At 43.1% G+C, this 24,442-nt stretch overlaps 1 protein-coding gene across 4 annotated transcripts in view; it reads right to left on the reverse strand.

The window, feature by feature from the left end:
* The window catches only part of OXR1 (oxidation resistance 1), a 556,965-nt gene that overhangs the window by 290,239 nt on the left and 242,284 nt on the right, over nt 1–24,442 (reverse strand). The window lies entirely within an intron of this gene.

The following is a 24,442-nucleotide window of genomic DNA, read 5'->3' on the forward strand; positions in this document are numbered from 1 at the left end:
CAGCAACATGGCATATTCTCCTAGTGGTTGAACCCTCCCAGCAGGTGTCCTGACTTGATTATGCTCACAGCTTCATCCCATCCTACTCCCTCTCCCTCAAACCACTCTCCCTTCCCTTCCTCCAGAACAAACGCACAAACAGACCCACCACTCATCCCTCAAGAGGTTCTTTTTCCAGGTGTTATCCCTTGGGAAACTAAACAGCTTTTTAAGAGTTACGAAGCACACACAAGTGTGGAGAAAAGTTATGCTTTGAGATATCCAGGAATGCGTGGCTCCAATTAGTTTTGCCTTAGCAGTCAGAACACTGCTTTACCCATCAAGCTGTCATAGAAATGAGCACACATACGGTACCTGCAATGCTTTAAAAAGCAAAGCCTAGTCAGTATGCCAGCCAGACAACCATTTTCAACAACTTCACTGGATGTTAAAAAAAATGGCTATGCAGTAAAGTACAATCTTCTTTTTTTTAAAATTTACATTGACATGCTGCTGCTATGTTCAGGAAAGATAGCTGGAAGCAGATCACTGAAAAGAACAAGCTGCTTTCCTTGTTTGCATTGTACAGAAGAGACGTTTCAGTTTAGCAAATCTCCCGGGCTCAGAAAGCAATGTATGCAGAGAGGGCTGGATGGCACGATGGATTCATGGTTTAAGCCACAATTTTCAAAAACAGGAACCTGAAGTTAGGCGCTTAAGTCCCTATTTAGGCTCCAGAAGAAGTGGCCTGACTGTAAGGCCTGGTCTACACTGGGGGATGGGGGGGAATTGATCTAAATTACGCAACTTCAGCTACGTGAATAACATAGCTGAAGTTGATGTACTTAGATCTACTTACCACGGTGTATTCACTGCGGTAAGTCGATGGCTGACGCTCCCCCGTCAACTCTGCCTGCATCTCTCACCCTAGTGCAGGCCTGCAAAACTCGTAAAGCGGCGAGGGCCACATTTCTCTAAAGAAAACTGCTGAGGGCCGAAACCTCCCGGCCCCGCCGAAACACCCCGCCCCAGGGCCGCCCAGTCCTGGGGAAACAAACCCTCCTTCCCCAGCGCCACCCCACCAAAACAGCTGTGGGCCAAAAAGGAAGGTTGGGGGTGGGGAGGTGATACTTGATTTTAAATCAACCACGGGCTCCCAGCTGAAGAGGTGGCTGGGAGTCCTCAGGGGCAAATTAAAGGGCCCGGGGCTCCGGCGGCTGGGGGAACCCGGCAGGGCCGGCTCTAGGCTTTTTGCTGCCCCCCCCAAAAAAATTGGCTGCCCCCCTTCCCAGCCCTGGGCTCCCCCCTGTACCCCCCTGCTGCCCCAGTCCTGGGCTCTCCCCTGTACCCCCCTGCTGCCCCAGTCCTGGGCTCTCCCCCCACCCATACCCCCTGCCACCCCAGCGCTGGGCTTCCCCCTTTCCTCCCCACCAATGCCCTCCCCCCACCCCGCTGCTGCCCCAGCCCTGGGCTCCCCCCGACCAGTGCCCCCCCACACACATCCTGCCGCCCCAGCCCTGGGTCACTGGTAACTCGCTCCCAGGGTGGGTCATTCAGCAGGAATTTTGGATGTGCACAAAACACAGACAGGATTGGTTCCCATATGGTTACAGAGCTGCAGTAAAGTGGAACAATTTTCAGCTTGTGTGATTGGAGGATATCTGGATGCATATTATAAGACTGTCCTCCATAAACGAGGAAAAGTTGAGGTGCCTTTATTATTCTTTTGTTCCACTCTTTCTTTCTATGGGGAATTTGCCAATGCAATATCACTGTCTTCCTTTCAAACAAACAAAATGGCAATGGCTGTTGAAAATAGCAATTCCAGTCCTAATAAGCATTTCTTGCTCAATTTTATCCTACTTTTTCTACAGCAAGTTATAGTGGATCAGTATATTTGATTTGGGAGAAATGAAGTAACAGCTGCCCAAACTGAGCTTGAGCACTCCTGAATTTTGAGGTGTTCAAATCTGGAAGGCAGGTGCTGGGAGGGGTGGGGGTGGAGGGCTGTGGGCTCCGCAGGGGAACATGGCAGCAACATGTCTGGAGCTGCATGGAGCCAGACACGCTGGTCTGAGTGGCACGGTAAGGGGGCTGGGGGTTGGAGAAGGGGTAGGAGGTTCCGGGGGGCAGTCAAGGGACAGGGAGCAGGGGGAGTTGGATGGGGCGGAGGTTCAGGGGGCAGTCAGGGGACAGGCAGCAGTAGGATAGGCATGGGAGTTTCAGGGGTTCATCAGGGGGCAGGTGGGGGTGAGGTCCTGAGGGGAAGTTGGGGGGATCTCGGGGGGGGCAGTTGGGGACAAGGAGAAGGGAGGCTTAGATAGGGGCTGGGGTCCCAAGGGGCAGTTAGGGGCAGGAGTCTCGGGAGGGGGCAATCGGGGGACAAGGAGCAGCGGCATTTAGATAGGGGGTGCGGTCCTGGGAGAGGGATATCAGGAGACAAGGACCAGCTGTGTTAGATAGGGGGTGGGGGTTCTGGGGGGCAGTTAGGGCAGGGGTCCGTGGAGGCGGCAATCAGCAGCCGCGGGCCGGGATTCAGAGGGCTCTGCACTGCCCGCAGCCGTGGGGAGCCCAGAGCCCTTTAAATCTCAGCTGCGGCCGGGAGTCAGAGGGCTCTGCACTGCCCGCGGCTGCAGGCAGCGCAGAGCCCTTTGATTACCCTCCGCGGTTGGGATTTAAGGGGCTCTGGGCTCCCTGCGGCTGCGGGCAGCGCAGAGCCCTTTGATTACCCTCCGCGGTTGGGATTTAAGGGGCTCTGGGCTCCCTGCGGCTGCGGGCAGCGCAGAGCCCTTTGATTCCCCGCCGTGGCTGGGATTTAAAGGGCTATGGGCTCCCCGCGGCTGCGGGCAACCCAGAGCCCTTTGATTGCCCGCCGCCGCTGCGGGCAGCGCAGAGCCCTTTGATTCCCTGCCGCGGCTGGGATTCAAAGGGCTCTGGGTTGCCTGCAGAGCACTGTGGGGGGGGATTCAGAATCCCCCCACGGGCCACACAGTGAAGCTTCGCGGGCCGCATTGTGCAGGCCTGCCCTAGTGGAATACCAGAGTCGACGGGAGAGCACTCAGCGGTCGATTTATCGTGTCGAGACTAGATGCGATAAATCGACCCCTGCTGGATCAATCGCTGCCCGTCGAGCCAGTCAGTAACGTAGACAAGCCTAAGAGTGTTGAACACCCAGGAACTCTCACTGACGTCAACCGGAGCTTCTGAGAACTCAGCACTTTTGAAAGCTGTAGTAGGTATCCTGTGATCAATTCACTCATACTGGTGTCATTGTCACAGTGTTTCAGTGGGTGATTGCTTTCATCCCAGCTGTGCCGGTCTCCTCTCTGGGGCACCTCTGAAGTAGGAAAGCATTATTATCCCCATTTTACAGACTGGGAACTGAGGCAAAGAGAGATTAAGTGACTTGCCCAAGGTCACATAGGAAGCCTTGAGGACACAGGGATGAAGTCTACAGAACATCGAGTTATTTTGGAGAGAAGCATTTATAACTATTATAGCAAACTCTGCATGCCTTTGACTTGAGACTGAACAGCTGAAATGATTAATTAATTTTCAACACCATAACACCAGAGCATTCGATTAAGGACCCCAAGACAGAGTTTACAGGATATGTAATTAACACAAATTGATTTGTGAGCCCAGGACCTGGAGACTTACCGTATTTCACATAAATTGATTTGTGATGTATGGAAGTGACATACGAGTTGCTGAGATTTCTAATGAAACCTTCCAATGCAGATTTTTTTAAACTAGCTAAGTAGCAAAGCTGGACTGCTGGGAGAGAAGGCAATATGCTCTTTATTCTTATTCAGCTGCTTCTCTTCTGAATCTGCAGGCACAGCCTCTCTGTAGGATCCACCTTCACAAAACTGCCCTGCTCCCTTTTATTCCTTCTCAGGGTTCTTGCTTTAATCTTCTCTCATGTCAACTTCTGTAGTATCTCTTGTCTTTCCCATTATCTTACTGTTTGGCCCAGGGGACCCCCAAGCCCAAGACAGATCATTATGTTGTCCTCCATTTTCACTTCCTCCGCTCCCATTAAAAGCCTCATGTCATGGAAACCCTCCCACTGGTGGGGGAGGGCTTGATGTACCCCCTCCAGGCACAAACCCATCAATTCTGCTTTGTGGATCCACTGGGGAAGTCACTAGGGGGCAACACAAGATGACCCCTCCTTCCCCTTGTAAAACACCTTATACCCAGAGTGCTCCCTCCTCCACCCAAACCAACATTCTTATTGTTAACTAGAGCTGGTCCTGGGCATGGGCAAGATGTGTTGTTGTACACTGTCCTACACAACTAGTCATGTGGTGGTACCAACTCAAAAGGATGCAGTGAGAAGCAGCCAGAAAGGGAGCCACTGTGCTCAGAAGGGGACAGGGCCAAGAGAACCTCTGGAGTTCCTGCAGCTGGAAGGAGTAAAAATATCCTATCACCAACTCCTGGCAAGGACTTCAAATGACCCCACATGTTCATCATTGGGGCCTTCGGAAAAGGGTGTACAGATCTCCCCTGCCAGTAAGTCTGATCTTTTACTCCTTTAGGTGGGAAGTGGCCCTGAAGAACAGGAATCATAATTTAATTTAATCCCTCCTACCTATAACCATCCTTTCCCTCTCATCCCACATTTATTATATATACACAGTTCCTGTCCCTCCTAGGCCAGCATCTATGCACTTCCATCCCTCATGCTTTTCAAATATCAGACCTTAAGCTTGTCTCTTTTCCCTGGTCTAGCAGTGCTTTCTGGCACAACTGGATATATCAAGGCCGACACATCAGACTGATGTTATTTTAAATCCCTTTTGCAATGAGACAAAAAAACTCCAATAAATCACTGGTGTTCGATACCTGCTTTATGCTCAACCTTTCGATTTCTGTTCAAACAAATTGGTGAAAGAGTACAAATGAAAGCCCTGATTTAAGGACCTGAGTTAAAGTGACCCTTTCAAAATTTCACTATTGCCAGAGATAGGTTCTTGAAACTACTCCGACAACTAAGAAAAATGTGTAGAACCTGAGACAGCCAATGGTAGGGATCATTCAGAAATGTGCCTGTGAACTTTGTATGGGCTCTTTTGGTGCAATTCCTTTGAATGGAAATGGAGATTAATTTAATTAAGTTTAATAAATGCTCATCTCTTCTGACCTAATATACTTAGGGTCAAATTCTTGTACTGGTGTAAGAGGAGACAGAGGGATGCTATCTTGGCTGCAGAGTACAGCCACATAGGAACCAGCCTCAATATATATCGAATGCTCTCTTGTGCACTAGGGTGGAATCCTGGCTTGGTACTTACTGGCACTCCAAAAAGCCAATGCTGTGTAGACATTCCGGCTGGTGGATGTTGCCACGGCAGGGCCTACACATCTGCTGGCATCTAGGAGCAGTTGCTAAAAGCGAAGCAGCTGCCTCTTTTCAAAGTCTGAGAGTAGTACGGGCTGCTGCTTTCCCAGCCGACTACCCCAGCATCCATGAACTGTTTTACTCAAATCTGCCCACTTCGGGCACAATGCAATGCCCACTTCAGCTCTGTTTCTCCACTTCATCCAGCACACCTCAGGGATTGAAAAAACAATCTTGCTTTACATAATTAAGTCAAATAATATATTAGATCTGGTTCTCACAGACCCCTTACACCACTCTGGCATATGCTGAGAGGTTTTCATTCACTTTAAAGCTCCTTTACACTGCCAGTGGTGAAAAGATGCTTTATTGTAAATGAGAATCAGTCCCATAGTTTACAGGCAGCAGCCTACTGAACTTCTAGAGTTGTGCTACACAGTAATAAACTTCTGCTCAGAATTGCAACTAGTAGTGTTTACTTGTAACTGTGCCAGACTCGCTTTGCATCCTGCATACAAAAGATTCTGGATTTCCATAAATCCATGACTTATTAAATCTTCTGCAGAAGGGACGTAAAGTAATGCAAGTAATAAAATCTGCCTTTGTGAACAGAGGGATGAAATCAAATATAAGGTAATGAAAGCTCAGGGCTGTCTGGGCTTTTTGTTTTTGGTTTGGGGGAGCATTGTAATATGGATAGGAAGATGGTAACATCCACTTTGCTGCACCCCTAGAAAGAATCTATGCCTGCTATCTAGCCTTGTTATTTTGGAGAGCTCAGCAAAAGGTCTACAAGACTCTAAATTCTAATTTAACATGAAGCATAGTGGAGGCATAAAATGGGCAGATGGAAAGCTTGAAATTTCCTTTTGACTAACCAGTCCCACCACCTCTCTCTGTCAGTTGAATAAACTACTTGATTATATGTCAAAAAAGTATTTCTTGAAAGTCTTCTTTAAAGTCGGCAAAGAGTTCTGTGGCACCTTATAGACTAACAAACGTACTGGAGCATGAGCTTTCGTGGGTGAATACCCACTTCGTTGGATGCATGTAGTGGAAATTTCCAGAGGCAGGTATATATATGCAAGAAAGAATCAGGCTAGAGATAACGAAGTTAGTTCAATCAGGGAGGATGAGGCCACTTTTACAGATCCAGACTAACACGGCTACCACTCTGATTCTTTAAAGTCTTGATCTTGCCAATTGTTGAACAACAGCATGTTGTAGGGAGCACAAGGCTGCTTTACTCCAAAGCAAGTAAAAGTGGAAACTACAGGTGATGGCAAGTCAGGTTAAGTGCAAGGCTAGTCCCAATAGCTCACATTTTCTACTCCTTTTCCAACCAAACCCTTCCCTCATGTGATTAACTCTCCCTTAATTCTCTCCTTCCTCTCCAGTCTGACCAGTCTGTTTCCCCACCTCCAAACTGTTCCACTTTCTCCTTTCTTTCAAAATCACTAGTGGTTCTCAACCCGCAGCCTGTGGGCCACTTGCGGCCCAATCAGCACACAGCTGCAGCCCATGTGACAGCCTCAGGGCAATACAGGTAGACTTTATATTGTGTGCATGTGGCCCACATAACACATAGAGAGCTGCATAAACAACCCACAGTGGTAAATAGCTTGAGATCCACTGCTCTACAGTCTCCATATTTTTAAGGTTTAAGTGAGATTTAATAGCCATAGGGCCTCTGGAAAAGGCTGAATTTCAGCTCCAGAGTATTAAATAAATGAGAGAATACAACCCAGAGCTGTTTGAAAATACTGGACATTTCACATTATTATTAACACCTTTTATGTTGAAGATAATAAGCAGAGCAACAGGCTACGGCGGGTAGAGACGCTTCTTTATATTTCCAGCACATTAAGTCGTTAGTACTTCCAATTAGGGCACTGCATGAAGCAGGTGGAATACAAGTGCTTTCTTGTTTAAAGCACAAATTGAAAACATTTCAAAGCACTTGACCATAAGCATTTCTTCCAGAAAAAAAACAAATCATAACAGAAAAAGGGCAACAGCCAATATGACATTCATAAAGTCACGTAACAAGAATGCACAGTCTTTTAAAAATACTTGCATTTCTATCAAGTATCAGAGGGGTAGCCGCGTTAGTCTGGATCTGTAAAAAGCAACAGAGAGTCCTGTGGCACCTTTAAGACTAACAGATGTATTGGAGCATAAGCTTTCGTGGCTTCTTTGTGTCACAGGATGATGCTATTTGTAGTTTTTTTAAAATGGGGATTTTCACAATTGTAAATCACTGTATATTACATATGTCTAAATGTGAGATATTGGGACTAGCCTTGCACTTAACCTGACTTGCCATCACCTGTAGTTTCCACTTTTACTTGCTTGCGTCTGACAAATGCGTCTGACGAAGTGGGTATTCACCCACGAAAGCTTGTGCTCCAATACATCTGTTAGTCTTGAAGGTGTCACAGGACTTTCTGTTGCTTTTTTACATTCCTATAGAACTTATGGAAAGGGAAAATTATAACATGGGTGTGAAGATTTCATAGAGGCTCTGATTCAGCAAAGCACTAAAATACGTGTTTAAATAATCCCACCCGTATTCTGATTAATGTTTAATGATTAATGTTTAATGATTAATGCATGCTTAAATCCCATTTGCTTTGCTAATCATGGGTTACTTAGGTACATGCGTAACATTGTTTGCTTTTTTGTGCTTTGCTGCATCAGCATCCTAGTGAAGGCTTGTGAAATATATGGCATGCTGGGCAGTAACATGTCTCCAAAGCTCCCCTGCTTTTCTTTCATTCTGGGGCCTCACTTCTGCAAGTTGTTCTACTGGAGTGGTCCCGCTGACTTCAATGGGCCTGGGTGCTGGTACAGAAAGGTGGGCCCAGGCAGATCAAGTTGCAGGTTGTGACCCTTTATTATCAGTCATAGCCTAATATTTATTTTGTACGTTTTGCACTATGCTTGGTAGGGCACAGTCTTCCCTCCTATACAGGAGAGAGTAATCTGCAATCAGATCAATTTCTGTAGATTTCTCATGTGATTTTCTCTCTCTGTCTCTTTATATATAAACATTAAAGAGCATTTACAAAGGGGCTACAACAAAAATAGGCTTCGTGTCACAGGATGATGCTATTTGTAGTTTTTCTAAAATGGGGATTTTCACAATTGTAAATCACTGTATATTACATATGTCTAAAACAGCATGTTGCTAAAAGGGCTTTTTAATTTTATTTATTTATGTACGTATTTATCAGTTAATAAACCTTAGGGAACAGAGGCACACAGAGACAAATATTTTGACAGGAAGCCTGGAGGTAGGATGAGACCTCTTTCTACATATCTACTGCTACACTAATGGCCTGATTCACTATTTCCAGTACTCCAGTGTTTTCCACATGTAGTCATTCAATTCTGCTTCAATTGCAGTCAATGGGAATTTCCCCATTGAGTCAGTGAAGCAGATCAGGTTGTTACTGCTCATAAGATCTTCTGGTTATTTTAAAAAACCAAAACAACCCGAGGAACTAAATCATTTGTCTTGAAATTAACAGCTTTCCACCCTTTATTTCCATCACTGTCAGATGCTTTCAGTAGAGACTGTTTAAATAATTCAACCACCAGCCACAGAAAATTCTGAATGAGAGATCAAAGCCTAGTGCAATAGACCACTGTGGTTAAGTCTGTAGCCAAGAGGAAAGAGCATAGTCTGCTGATTAGCCAGATACAAGAGACGCACTTCTAGGACCTACTGCTATGCCAGTGTTCAGGATCAGCTATGAGACTGCACATCAGTCAAAATTGTACTTTTGACAAAGAGTGGGCAATAACACTCACAGTAAAGGGTAAGGTTACAAGTCCTGTCAGATTCTCAGAATGTTTTCCTCTTTCTACAACCAGTTTTACCAAAACTGGGTATAAACCAGAATTTTTTCACCCACTTTTCAATTTTCCTCAGACACTGGGACAGCTAGGACTCTGCACTGTTCATGCTGAATAAAGAGACAAATGAGTGTTATTCACATATTAATGGCACTGCATTTTACAATTTCGTATGGCAGGAGCATTTCAGGTAGCAGTACTGGATCCTGTGCTACTCCACAGACAAAAGTTCTCTGGGAAGAGAAGCAGCTGCTATGAAAAAGCTAGGAATAAATTTGATCAAGGTAAGTGGAAAGCACTGCACTTAACAAATACAAACAAATTAAAAACCCAACTAATCCTGGCTGCTTGTTCGTTTAAAAAAATAAAATAAAAAAGCTGTGCTTCACACTTGCCAGTTGCTGTAGCTCTTACAGTTTACTCCCTATGCCCTACACACATCACCACTTTTTACAATCAACATACCACAACATATCATGACTATAAATTATGTCTTTAAAGAGATTAAGGTTCTAATACAGTGAAACACTTAATGTGTGCGTAACATTAAGCACACGCTTAACCCCCAATTCCATGCTTAAGTGCTTTGCTGGACACGACTTGACTTAAGCATGAGCTTAGCATTAAGCATATTCTTAAGTGCTTTGCTGAGCTGGGGCCTAATTCCTGTTGTAATACAGGCTGTCATTTGACTATACATTTATTTCTTTTTTTCTATCAGAAGTTGTAGATTTCTCTATTGCAGATGCTGAATTTAAGTTCCATTATTACTAATCAGTTAAACTCCAACTCTTCAAAGGAGTCCATGTGGGTAGCAATTGGGTTTCATGGTTCCTGTTCCCAATTCTGCCAATGACTCACTCTGAAATCAGCTAAGTCACTTATGGCCTGTTTTTCAGAAGTGCTGAGCACTCAAGGTGGCCTTTGAAAACTTTTCTAAGGTCATGCAATGAATCAGCAGTAGAGGCAGAAACAGAACCCAGGTGAAACAGAGCAACATGTCTAATCCATTATCACAGCTGCTTCTCAGAATGAGACATCAGCATAAATCATAAGAGGTGGCGTCTCTCTTCTCACTCAGCAAAGCAAGAAAAATTTGCAGAAGACAGACCAGAGATGACTCAAGCAGGAGACAGTTTTGTAAAAAGAGAAGTAAATAAGACAGGAAATAGCATGTTTTCATAGGCATTTATTTATACTGGAGTCATCTGGACTGGGGCTCTGGTACTGCATCAAGCACTGGAGAGACACTTCAGCAGTTCTAATTTACCACCTGCTTCATCCCCCTGCTGCACTGGGTGTACCTTTGAATCTGACTCACACTATACAGACTGCACTGCATAACTTCCCAGAGGCCAAGAAACCATTCAGAGGCATCTTTACGCAAGAGAAGGCTGTAGAGCACTGGATATGTAATGCGCTGCTCACCCTATAATGCAGAACAGTTTACAGACTGGAAGAAGCATAGACCAAGGGCATTTCATTTAACTGTAAAGAAATGAGGCACTCAAGGAATGTTCTATAGTAGAAAGACAGCTGGGTCAGGGTAGTGAGCAAAACAGAACACTTAAGGAAGCATTTAAAATAAGATGGAGGAGTAGGAAAGAAGACAAAGAAAGAGACAGAAAGTGGAAGTATGAAGAAAAGGTGGACAGGTGTAGATGTATTTGCTTTGCAGCATTCTAAACCAGGCTGCAGTTGAAGGTCTGAGGAACCATCCAAAAAGGCAGGCTCTCAAAAAGACGTGTCTTAAAGAATGCTTAAAACCTACATTATTTACATCACTAAAAACCAACCCCTCATACCAGTTAATGCACTTTTCATTATGCTTGCTTCTGCCTGCCTCTGTAAGTAGCGATTTTACCAATTATCTGTTTGTATTTTCCTTTTAAGTACTGAATCCCTAGGTCTTACACAGAGATGGAAGAGCTGTAAAAGGGTTTGGGGTTTATTAACAACTCAAAAATATGTTGTTTTTCAAAAGAAACAGTGGCAACACTATTTTGGAATTAAGAAGGTAATTACAAACAATCCTCTCAGACTAGTTACCTCCTGGAGATACACGTCTCAGGGCTGGAGTCTCTGTGGCCTCAGCAATCTCTTTTCTGGGAGCTCTCTACTTCCAAGCCAATCTCTCTCTTCTCAGTGTCTTCCTGTATATTTCTTTCCATGCACAGATCATCTCTTCTTCCTCCTACCCATTTGGAGCCCTATTCATCTTTCTCTTTCTTCTTCCAAAGATCCACCGAGGAGCTCCTCTACGTCTTAACTTCTTTTCATGATATTCTTTCTTAACAGCATATGTTTATCCTGTCTTTTTAGAATTACAGCCAACTCTGTGCCAAAATAGCTTCCTGCACCAGTGAATTCCGTGGATTAACTATTTACAGAGGGCCAAAACACTATTTTACAGAGGGCCTGACGCATTTACCAACTTCTTACATAACTGTCACTGAGATCAATGAAAGTTTTGCCTGAGTAAAAAATTACTTTAGACTTCAGGATCAGACAAAGTGAACCAGTGTTTCCTTGTATTCATTCTATGTTCACTGGTCTATTGTTTCATCAAGGATCCCCTAGTTCTCAGTAAAAATAAGAAATAAATCTCTCAGTAAAATTCCCCTCTAAATCTTCCCCTTTTAATACCCTCTGATTCTGCCAGATGCATTTTTCACACTCACATCTCCAAAGATTCTCCCTTCCTCCCCTTCCCTCCCCTCCCCTGCTCCTCTTTCAACTCTCAGGTATCCCACTACGAGTACTGATCTCAACACTGTATTTCTGATATTATTCTCCATAAAGTATCTCTCTATCGTAGATATTTGCTGGTGACAAAGTGACAGGGAAGGGAATGGTACAGAAGTTTTTGGTGAGTTCATTTAACCATTATACAGTGATTTCCAGTGAGGTCAGCCCACCTGGCTGAGGTCATCTTATTTGTGCTACTGGTACTTACTGGCCGCCACTTCCAGCAGCCTCCATTGGCCTGCAGCGGTGAACCGTGGCCAGTGGGAGCCGCGATCGGCCGGACCTGCAGACGGGGCAGGTAAACAAACCAGCCCAGCCCGCCAGGGGCTTTCCCTACCCAAGTGGCGACCCCAGTTTGAGAAACACTGGTTTAGACTGTGGCTAGTCCTGCACAAACACTGAAGAGATGGCTAAAGGCTCAAGGAACCTTCCTCCCATGCTTCAGTCAAGGGCCTAACACATCTGGGAAGGAGCTCAGTGTATTAGCCTACATCATACACCGAGGTGTAGGCGGTGATCTACTGGTCGGAGCAGAACCAGGGGCAGAACCAGAGGTGTGGTCAGGAGGCAAGCCAATGGTTGGAGCCAGAAGTCAGAACAGAACCAAAGGGCAGAGCCGGTGTTGTGGTCAGGAGACAAGCCAGTAGCCAGAGCCAGGAGTTATGAATCAGGGGTTCAGAGATGGGCAGGGACTAGGGCTGGAGTGGTCAAACAAGGAGTGGAGCAACGGCTGGACAGACTTCAATAGGAATCCGTTGGCCCCTCTGACCAATCTGGGAGCACAATCACAGGGTTTATTGAACCCAGCTGAGCTCATTGGGTTGTTAGGCAACCACGCCCAGAGCCATCTGAGTTCCTGACAGCCTATCATTTATTCTGGCATCAGCCACACCTAAGACTCAGAAAGGGGGCTTCTCTATCCCTATTTGTAGAGGCCTGCATGGATACAAAATTAGTATCCATGTCCGATTCACGATCCGCAAACCTGGTCTCTACCTATTTGCCTGCCTTTTCTCTCCTCCGCATCATATTTTCACCCTTAGTGACTTCAGTCATTTTTATTCAAGCCTCTGGCTGTCAAACCATCAGTATCTTCCACTATTGCATTTAGTCTGGAGAACCCTCTCTGAATCTGCAGTACAGCTGAACTACCAATAAGCTTCCATCTCCTGCGGGTAAGGAAAGAGTTGCTTCCACCAACAAACATTTGAAAATCCTCCAAGAACCATGTATAGCTGCTATTTGTTAAAACTGTAACATATCCTCTAGGCCTATTTCTGAATAACCCACACTCATGCTTGCCCTAAAGCATGTGGTTAGAGGTGCGATTATTCTTGGGGGTGTTCTTTAGTAACCACTGTTTCACAAGGCTGAAAACCAAACAGCTTTCCCCCTTCGATGATTGGCATATCAATACTCTTAAGTCCTCTTGCCTTTCCATAGAATACTGTACACCATATACCCTTTTTGTCTCATTCTACTGGAATTTCATGTCCGATATAGTCTCTACAGATTGAGCAAAAGGAGACCCAGAAAGAAGAGGAGAGGAAAGTAGTGACTAATTCCTGTTAAAAGATCTAAGATGCTGGTATGCAAACAAAAGGGGGAACAAGAGACAGACGTTCTGGTTTCATTTATGAAAGCAAACATCAATTTAATTTTATTTATTTAAACTACAAAAGAAAAGCATTATAGATGCTAGGTGCTTTCAGCTTTTATTGAAAAAAAAAATCACAAATCACCATAGATACAGTAGCTAAGTTACAAGTCTTGAATGTATACAGCAATAGTCAGTATTCAGCCTTAAAATTAAAAGAAAAAAGCATCCACCCATAGACTGTACCCTCAAAGTGAAGTTTTAAGTAACATCCATCTCTCCAAGAACTTCTCTAAAGAGATGAGTATGTCCTAAACAACAAAGTCAGGCTCCTATGAGCAAAGTTGAGGAGGGCGTTCCAAAGTGGAGAGGCCCCTAGGGATAGGGCCCTATGAAATTCACGGTCCATTTTGGTCAATTTAATGGTCACAGGATTTTAAAAATCACAAATTTCATGATTTCAGATATTTAAATCTGAAATTTCATGGTGTTGTAACTGTAGGGGTCCTGACCTAAAAAAGGGGGGGGTGTGAAGGGGCCACAAGGTTATTGTAGGGCGATCGCAGTATTGCCCCCCTTACTTCTGCGCTGCTGCTGGCAGCGCACTGCCTTCAGAGCTGGGTAGCCAGAGCGGTGGCTGCTGACCAGGAGCCCAGCTCTGAAAACAGTGCCACCGCCAGCAGCAGCGTAGAAGTAAGAATGGTATGGTATGGTACTACTACCCTTACTTCTGCGCTGCTGCCTTCAGAGCTGGACCCTCGTCCAACAACTGCCATTCTCTGGCCATCCATCTCTGAAGGCAGCAGCACAGATGTAAGGATGGCATGATATGGTATTGCCACCCTTACTTCTATGCTGCTGCTGGCAAGGTGCTGCCTTCAGAGCTGGGCACCTGGCCAGAAGCTGCTGTTCTCTAGCCACCCAGCTCTGAAGGCAGTGCAGAGGTAAGGGTGGCAATACTACAATAACCTTGCGACTCCCCCATGTGGCCCTTTTGGGTCAGGACCCCCAGTTTGAGAAACTCTAGTTTCCTCTGTGAAACCTATATAGTATAGGGTAAAAGTACCTAAAAGATCAGATTTCACAGGCGAGACCATATTTCACAGTCCGCACTGCGTTTTTAATGGCTGTGGATTTAGTAGGGCCCTACCTATGGAGAATGCCCTGCCAGCAAATGGTCAAGTGCTTTTGCTGTAAGCAGTATAGGGTGACCAGACATCCTGATAAAACTGGAACCGTCCCGATATTTAGGTGTTTGCCCCACATCCCGACCGATGTTTGGTGGGGATGCAATTTGTCCCGATATATTGCGGTACTCATTCCCCGCCCCCTTGCTGGTGGAACTCCACCTTTTTTTTTTTCTTGCTCCACCAGCAAACCCCTCCCCCCTATATGTGTCCAGATATTTTCTTCCTCTCATCTGGTCCCCCTAGGGCAGTACAGCAAAAAAAAAAAAAAAAAACTTTGATGGGAGGAAATGGTGTTTACTTTCTGTTTTGTAAACTTTACATGTTAATAAAAATCAGGCTCAGGGATAGAGTACAATATGTCCATTATATATTTTCTGTATGTTCTGCTATCCACCTTACCTCTTCCTTTCTTCCTTCTTTCTTTTACTCTTAGTATTTTTCATTCACTTTCTTTCTTTCACGCCTTCTCTCTATCATCTTTGTCTTTTTTCTGTCTCTCAATTTCTGCCTTTTATTTATTTAATCACTCTGTATTAATTTTTTCCTGTTTCCACGTCTCCTTGCAAATTGTTGCAATGGATGAAGGAAGGTTTCCTATTTCATACTGCCAGATTATCTCTTTCCAGCATACTATTGCTATTTTAGGAATACTTTAGCAAAAGTTCTGAACTGATAGAAGGTTTTGTGATTCTCTATTCTTTCCTGTGACATTGTGCAACATCATTTATTTACAGAGCATAATTAGCAAGGAAAGAAACATCACACGGACAAGCATGAATTCTGCCTATGATAATGGGAGGGTTATACTGGGATCTCCAGACTGTTTTTACAATGCAAGCTACATGTCTTTTCTATATGACAAAATCTTATGGAAATTCACTTTGGTGCAAGCATAAGGGATCAATATATTAATGCATCAGAATGGGAACAGTTCTTAAATAAGAACATGGACAAGGCTTGGTTGAAAGGAAGGATGACAATAAGTATTATTTCCAAAGGAAGATGCTCTATTGTGCTGTATTACTGAGTTACTCTCGTCAAGCCCAGTTTTCTTGGGTGCATTCTGAAGACATGTCCATCAATTCCCAAACACTACAGTACACGCCGAATAAACCAGAAAACATACCAACATATGACAGCAGCCTGTTAATACAGCACATGAGAAAAAGCTTGAGGGAAAAGTCTCTTTGGCAGTGGAATGTGTGAGGGAATCAGGTCTAAGCAGTAGCTTTTCATGAATAAACAAATAGTGGGCTCCCACACCGGAAACCCACCTCACTGAGCCCCAACCAGCTGCACCCTGACCCCTCACTCCACCAAGCCCCACTCCCCCCAGACTCCTCCACTGAGACCTAACTACCTTCACCTGGACTCCCCTGCAGAGTGCCACTCATCCTGCAGCCAGAACCCCCACGAGCCCCTGTGCATTCAGATTCCCTTCCACACCCAGATCCCACACCGAGCTGTCCACACCCAGATTACACCACACAGAACCCTGATACCCTTGAGGAAATTATGCGCCAAAAAAATAAAAAATTAAAATTCTGCAAAGTTCTGCATATTTTATTTATCAAAATAACACAGTAACAACAATATAATCATACTGTTTTCAATTACTTTGGTAATTTCTTTCAAAATACTTGTTAACAAATAATTGAAAATGGTGTGATTATATTGTATTATTTTGACAAATAAAATGAGCAGAACTTTCCAGAATTTTAAAATATTGCACACAGAATTTTGAATTTTTTGGTGCAGAATTCCCTCAAAATTAAAAAATCTCCAAGACAATTACATTAACCACCTTAAAATCTCATTTTAAAGCTGACCTATGTCTACAATGTTTGGGGCTTTAGACTGTAAGTTCTTCGGAGCAGACCCATCTTTTTGTTGTGTGTATGCATAATGCCTAGTGCGCTGGGGACCAGTCTCTGATTGGGCCCCTCACCTACTACCAGAACCTTGTTAATAATACACTTGGTTCTTTAAAAGCATTTTAAAAAGTCACAGAGAAATGCCAGCTACTCATCTGCTCCTGAGTCTAGCCATAATTAATTGGCTGATTTCTTACTGGGCTTGCAGCAAAAGTTAGGATTTGGGGTTCATTTGTTTGCTTAGTTTTATCCAAAGTTCAATCACACAAGGTATTGAGAGCCCTCAGCTCTGACTGCCATTGTTCTGCACCTCACATTCATTAGTTTTATATTTTTTCATTATAATAATTGACGATTATAAATATAATATATCCTGAAACTCTTCTTTGGGCAGAAAATAATAATAATTAACTGACATCTTGGATTTACTTTAAAAAAAAGCAAATATAGAGTTTTCCCCAGGGACATGACAAACTACAGCAGCCTGCCTGTAAGGAAATTAATTAAAGATCATCTCTCTTTTCCCAGTAAAGAATGTGGACATCGGTTTCAAAGTCTGCAAAGGTTTTCTTTATTGTCCCTAATCACTAATGCGTTTGCTAAGTACTAACGTTTCCAAAACTGTTCTTATGCTAAATCTGGGCTCTGCAGCAGCCCCTGTATCTTAGCCTGGTTGGTGTACAGCGGATGCAAAGCTGATGAAGATAACATTAGGAATCCCCTCAGCTTAAGGGGGAACAGGGTTCTACACTTGCTCCCATTGCACCCTAGCACAGAGTCATGACAAGGCTGTGCACGGAGGAGGGATGAGATACAGGCACCGCACTGCAGCTAATCTGGGCAACTGCAGTTGCTTATCCACATCCAATGCAGCACAAGTTAAGTTAGGGCAGTCTCTATGGCAGTGGTTCTCAAACTTTTGTACTGGGGGACCCCTTTCACATACCAAGCCTCTGAGGGCGACCCCCCCCTTATATATTAAAAACACTTTTTTACATATTTAACACCATTATAAATGCTGGATGCAATGCGGGGTTTGGGGTGGAGGCTGACAGCTCGCAACCCCCCCATGTAATAACCTCGTGACCCCTTGAGGGGTCCTGACCCCCCAGTCTGAGAACCCCTGTTCTATGGTCTACTCAGTCGGCTCCAAAATCTAGGAGGTGCAGTGATGGCAAAAACTCACATTTGTACCTATCTTTTACTTCTTCTGCCCACTACAGCCCCCGTTTCCTGCAAAAAGTTTGGCTCATCCAGCATGTAAAATTAGGGCTGACACATGCGTCTAAAGGCATACTAGAGTAACCTCTTTACTGCATACTGTCTGATCCAAAGCCTTTTGAAGTCAATGGGAGTTTTCCCCTTAACTTCAATGTGATTTGGATCAGGGGCACATGGTGCATCTCACATTCAAGACAAAGATAAGGTTTAAGAAAAAAAGCCACATTGTCATTTTTTAATCTTGGTGCCATGCAGCAGGCTACATATTGATTTCCCACTTTTGTGCAGAAGGTTTTTACACACACACACACACACACACACACACACACACACACACACACACACACACACACACACACACACACACACACACAGTGAAACATTGTTGTGTTCCTGCCATTGCACAGACTATAAAATAATATTTTTCTCCTTACCCAACACCCCTCCCCACAACCCCTGGATTCTGCTTTCTGAAGTTAGACCGAGACAAAAGCATTATTTTCAAAATTCGTTCCACCAAGCCCAACAGCTGATGGATCTTATATAAGAGATGAGTAACTAAAAAAGACTGCATTCATTTTGAAGTTTAGCATTAGGGTAGAAGACTGATAAGAAATGTGCAGCTACTACAAGATTGTGATTAAGAGCCAAATGACAGTAAGAAATGTGAGTGGAAAAGCATGAAATCGTTCAGCTTCTAAAAGTTTATCTATTGGATGCAATTAAAGAAAATGGGCAGTTGTCACACTGTGGTTTTTAATTTTGCACTATATTTGGGTTATTTCTTATACTTTAAATGGAAAATACTGTGGTAAATTTAACTACTAAGGATATAATGTGTCCAGTTGCAATGAAGCCGACTGTATGCTGGACTTTAATGGAGAGTAAGTTCTTTCATCTCTTTATTTTCATTACTTATAATATGCTTTGAGCACCCTGAGAAAAAAAGCGTAATTTCTAAATAAAGTAATCTTTATAGATCTTCTGTTTTACCTTGTCTGAAGCTAGGTTGTAAAGCTCTTTAAAACTGGATCTGTCTCTTAGTGCATGTTTGTAAGTGCTTATCACAAAGGGACCCCAATCTGTCTGGGACCTCTGAACGCTACTGTATATTACTACCACGAATAAATGTCACTTATCACATATTTGTGTGTGTGTGTGTGCTGATTTACAGGAATGACTGGAAAAGTCTGTAGCACAGAAAGGAATCATTCTATACCAACGGTTTATCGTATCATGATACCATGTGTGGGGAATGAGGCGGATCACACAATATTAGATTAGATTAAACTTTCAACTGTATGTCAGTTTTTCAGAGACACTGATAATGATGAAAGAATAGATCTTGCTTCTCCACATGCCCCACTCTGCCTTTACTTGCTGAAATGTTGTTGACACCATTTTTTAAACCCTTAGAATTATACTCAAATGTTAATTTCATCTTGTATGTGCATGAACCAAAGTAACATTCAAGCCTCCTGCAGTTTCAAGTTTCAACAGTTAAGGCTTGTGGGACCTGCAGTTCTTGTTGCTTTTTATAGAAAATGTGTAGAGTGTTGCAAAAGCATCCAAACATGGCACCAAGATAAAAATGTGAAATGTGACGGGTTATACAAACCCTACACTGGGCAACACGGAGTTAGGGAGCAACTTTGGGTTCAGCCAGGCCCACCACACCTGCAAGAGATGCACAGACAAGGGGAGGAGTTAAAAGGGAGCAGAACAGCTCACCTGTGGGGAGACCAGGCAAGAGCAGAACAGCTCACCTGTGGGGAGACCAGCTTCACCTTGCGGGTCCTGAGAAAGAGCTTAGAGGAAGCAGGATATCTCTCTCTCAACAACTGCCTGCAGGTCTCCCTGAGGGAAGAGAGGACCTGCTTCTGTTATATCTGGCGAGGGAGGCATTTTGCCCCTCACCTCCTAATCCAGTTTATTTGTATTGAATCCCTGTGTTTTGTTTATGGACTACCCCTGAAGGGGAGAGACCGGGAACTGACCTGGCCAGAGGTTCCAAGGCACGAGAGGAGGCAGCCACCCGCCACCCCAAGAGGGAGAGAACTATCGCACCAGGCCCGGCCACAAAGAGGAGCCAAGCAGTGAGATGACTCCCTCCAAGCCTCCTGAGATAGATTGCTAACTTTTGACAATAGTAGGGTGGTAAGAAAGGCCTGGGATCCCATACCAAAACCCAACTCTACACACCAACGGGCCTACGCCTTGACCACTAGGCAATGTTCCTCAAGGGTGATGACCATCACAGAAACATGCAGTCACTGTTAGAGAAAAATAATCTTACTGCTTTGTTCTCTTTTTGTCTTTCAGTCCCATGGGATCTAGTGTTCATCTACCAAATACTAATTTTCCTCTGTAGGTGCCCATTTAATTTTGAGAATTCCTTTCCTGTTGTGAATAACTGCAGTACATTTTGCTGGCTTGCTGCCTGATCTTCTGAGGTGCACACCACCACCTGTGATGAGCTAGAGGAGTCCAGAGACCTCAGCTTTGATTAGGGAGCACTCAGCACCTTGCAGGATCGTACCACTTCAGAGCAGAAAGTTTCTCATCTCTGGGATCCACCTCTATGTGTCTTTTTATACAAAATGTGTTAGTCATTCACATCTCAGTAATTGGGGATTTGTCTCATTGTGAGATGTGACAAACTTGGACCTAGACCTTGCAGTGTGCTGCAACCTCACTGCAGGATCAGGGCTCTCAATTGTCTCTTCAGACATAAATAGATTTATTTCAGAATATTTTCGCTGTAGAAAAGGTCACAGTATAATTGTTACAGACAGAAAAATGTTCTTCTGACTGCCTTCATCTTCATCTTACTAGACTTGGGATATAAATCACACAAAATTCAACACAAACTCTTTGAAATCTAAAACTTTTTCTTAACACAGGCCAAATTAGAGATATTTTTCCTTCCCATCAAATGTCATTTGTATTATTTCAAGAACTAAAGAAGGCCAGTGGATTTAATATTCAGTATCGGGAAATGAAAATTTAAAAGCCATTTCCCAGAAAGGCCAACTGTGAATCACAGTTTAAAGGTCAGGGTCACTCATCCACACATTTTCTTGTTAATGAGGATTGCAAAGTATAAGAAACAGACCGATGACTTAAAACTTTTTTGTATTTCCAAAAAGAAACAATGCAAAATAGTTTTAGAGTGTGTTGTGTCACTTCTAGTGCCCAGTGTCTACCTTTGTTAGTATGGTGGAATTATGTATAAGAAGATCCCGTAGGAAATAACTAAAACATTCACATGTAAGTGAGACAAAATAAGAAAGGTTAAAATGCATTTTGAGGGAATCCAAAGATTAAGCAGTGAGACAATACTCAATAAAAACCACATGCTAGATTTATGGGATTTATGAGAACACCACTCTGCAATCTAATTCATAGGGACCAGTCTTATTCCAACTGCAGTCAATGGCAACACATCCATTGTCTTTCACAGGGAGCAAAACTGGGCCTTTAGAACTTAAAAATGGGTGATGTGACGCTCACAACTGCAAAATAAAACAAATCCTCTACTCTGGAAAAATGTGGGCATATAAAGAGACATCATCATATAAAAATTAGTCACTGTCAACACTGCCCAAAGGACAACATCCCATTACCCTGTGAGTAAATGGCAAGAACACATCCTACAAACATCTGATAATCCTAAATTATGACCTGTCAGAGATGATACTTAGGAGTAGTCGTGAGCCTGTACAATTTTTTTTTGTGGTTAAGGTACAAAGGGAACCGAACTGCGCACTTTTTTAGTGGAATTATGTTTGGAGGGAGTGTAGTTTTAAGCTTTTCATTGAAATGAAGCTGAAATGCACTCAGCTCCATTTAACTGTAACAGAGGATAGATATATCTTGTTAGGTTTTGGTTGTATTTGGATGTAGGGGAAATGACAATCTAAAAGCACCATGTTCTGGTTTTTTTTGATGAGTACAAATCATCACCAGCATAAGATCAGGTAATAAAATTATCATCCTGTGCAATACTAAGAAAATGACATGGTCAGAGACTATGCCACAGGGTTTTTGGAAAGCATGAGTAGACAATTAGAATTCTTTAAATGCACTCTTCTTCTCTGTGCACAAGACAAAGTTCAACCTGGAGCTAGTATTCCGTATCACCTATTTTCTTTGAAAATAAGGTTTCTAATTAATGTTGGCATTCCTCAGACTTCTACTGATGGCAATCAGTTTGCTAAAAAAACACCAAATAAACCAAAACTAAAACCCAACCCCACATCATGTGTGATTCTGGTATTAGGAACTTGCTTTCTATGTTCACCACTCTATTTTAATGTATACCTATTTTGTCTGCTACAAAAGTTAGAGGCAGCAGCTGTGTACTTTGTAATTTGGTCTTGTAAACTGCTTCTCAACATATATCAAAAGGATATGTGATATTTATATTTAAAAAACCCAGCACACTATTAGTGCTATAAAATATTAATGAATAATATTTGCCTACAATGCACAGTACATCTTTGCTGAAGAGCTAAAGAGTGTAAAATGCACAAATTTTGATTTTGATTAACTATTAGCACTGGATAATTGAAAAATGTTTTCTTGTAACTTCATCCACATTCGGGGACTCTGAAGATGTAAAGTTGAGATCTGTTAGGAGTAGCTGACATATGTGAGCTGAAATCAATGGAATTAAAAGTAGATGTGAAAAAAAATATGAAGGTTTTTTTCTTTTCTTTGAAGATGGCAAGAATCAACACTTTAAATCTGAATTCTTATTACCAGATCAATTGTTCTGATGATTTTGATGGTCATGCTAAAGTGGTTTAAGTCTTCGTATGATGACCAGTCCTATTATTATTTTTCTTCAAAGAGAAGATCCTGATCAAAATGTTCTTGGCACAAACCTCTGTGCCACACATACAAATCCCATCTCCATCAGCAGTTATCTGAAACCTGTTCTGAATGGTAAGGTTAGACTACAACAGAGCAAAACTTCTTAATTTGTCTTGGACTTAAAAACAAGGGAAACCCTTAGAGACCAACAGATCCACCCTAAATGGACATTGGTAGTATGCCTTCAAGAGACATTCCCAGGGAGTAGTCAGAAAGCCTTGGAGTAAAGTGCTATGCCTGTGTGATGGGGGTTTCAACTGTCCCCATATTGACTGTGTACATGTTACCTCAGAATGGAATGTAGAAATAAAATGTCTAGACACCACTAATGGCTACTGCTTGGAGCAGCTAGTCATGGAACCCACAAGGGGAAAGGCAATCCTTCATTTAGTCCTAAGTGCAGCACGGGTCCAAGAAGTGAATATAGCTGAACCGCTCAGTGATAGCAACCATAATGTAATTAAATTTAACATCCTTGTAGGGGGGGAAATACCAAAGAAACCCACCACAGTAGCGTTTAACTTCAAAAAGAGGAATTACTCAAAAATAAAGAAGCTAGTTAAACAAACAAACCAACAAATTGGTCCTGCTTTGAGCAGGGGGTTGGACTAGATGACCTCCTGAAGTCCTTTCCAACCCTGATATTCTATGACTCTATGAAACAGTCACAAGAGTGAATTGCTGGCAAGCTGCATGGAAACTTTAAAAAAAACCACACCACTATAGAGGCTTAAACTAAATATTTACCTCAAATTAAAAAAAAAAACAGTAAGGACAAAAAAAAGTCACCATGGATAATCAACAAAGTAAAAGAGCCTGTTAGAGACAAAAATACATCCTTTAAAAATTGGAAGTAAAATCCTACTGAGGAAAATTGAAAGGAGCATACACACTCCAGCAAGTCAAGTGTAAAAGTATAATTAGGCAGGCCAAAAAAGAAGAGCATCTAGCAGAAGACAAAAACTAATAGCGTTTTTTAAAACACATCAGAAGCAAGAAGCCTGCCAAAAATCAGTGGGGCCACTAGACGATTGAGGTGCTAAAGGAGCACTCATGGAAGACAAGGCTGGTGCAGAGAAGATAAATGAATTATTTGCATCAGTCTTCACTGAAGAGGATGTGAGGAAGATCCCCATACCTGAGCCATTCTTTTTAGGTGACAAATTGGAGGAATTGTCCCAGTCTGAGGTATCAGCAGAGGTGGGTTTGGAACAAATTGTTAAATTAAACAGTAATAACTCATCAGGACCAAATGGTATTCACCCAAGGGTTCTGAAGAAACTTAAATGTGAAATAACAGAAGTACTAACTCTGGCATGTAACCTATCACTTATACCAGCCTCTGAACCAGATGACTAGAGGATAGCTAATGTAACACCAATTTTTAAAAAAGGCTCCAGAAGTGATCCTGGCAATTACAGGCTGGTAAGCCTAACTTCAGTATCAAGCAAATTGGTTGAAACTATAATAAAGAACAGAATTATGATGAACATGATATATGGGGAAGAGTCAACATGACTTTTGGAAAGAGAGATATTGCCTCACCAATCCATTAGAATTATTTGAGGGCATCAACAAACATGTGGACAAAGGTGATACAGTGGGTACAATGTATCTGGACTTTCAGAAAGCCTTTGACAAGGTCCCTCATCCAAGGCTCTTAAGCAGTCATAGGATAAGAGGGAAGATCTGCTCATGGAAGAGATCTTCTCATGGTTAAAAGATACGAAACAATGATAGGAAT

This window comes from Mauremys mutica, chromosome 2 (assembly GCF_020497125.1).
Source record: "Mauremys mutica isolate MM-2020 ecotype Southern chromosome 2, ASM2049712v1, whole genome shotgun sequence".
Lineage (NCBI taxonomy): Eukaryota > Metazoa > Chordata > Testudines > Geoemydidae > Mauremys > Mauremys mutica.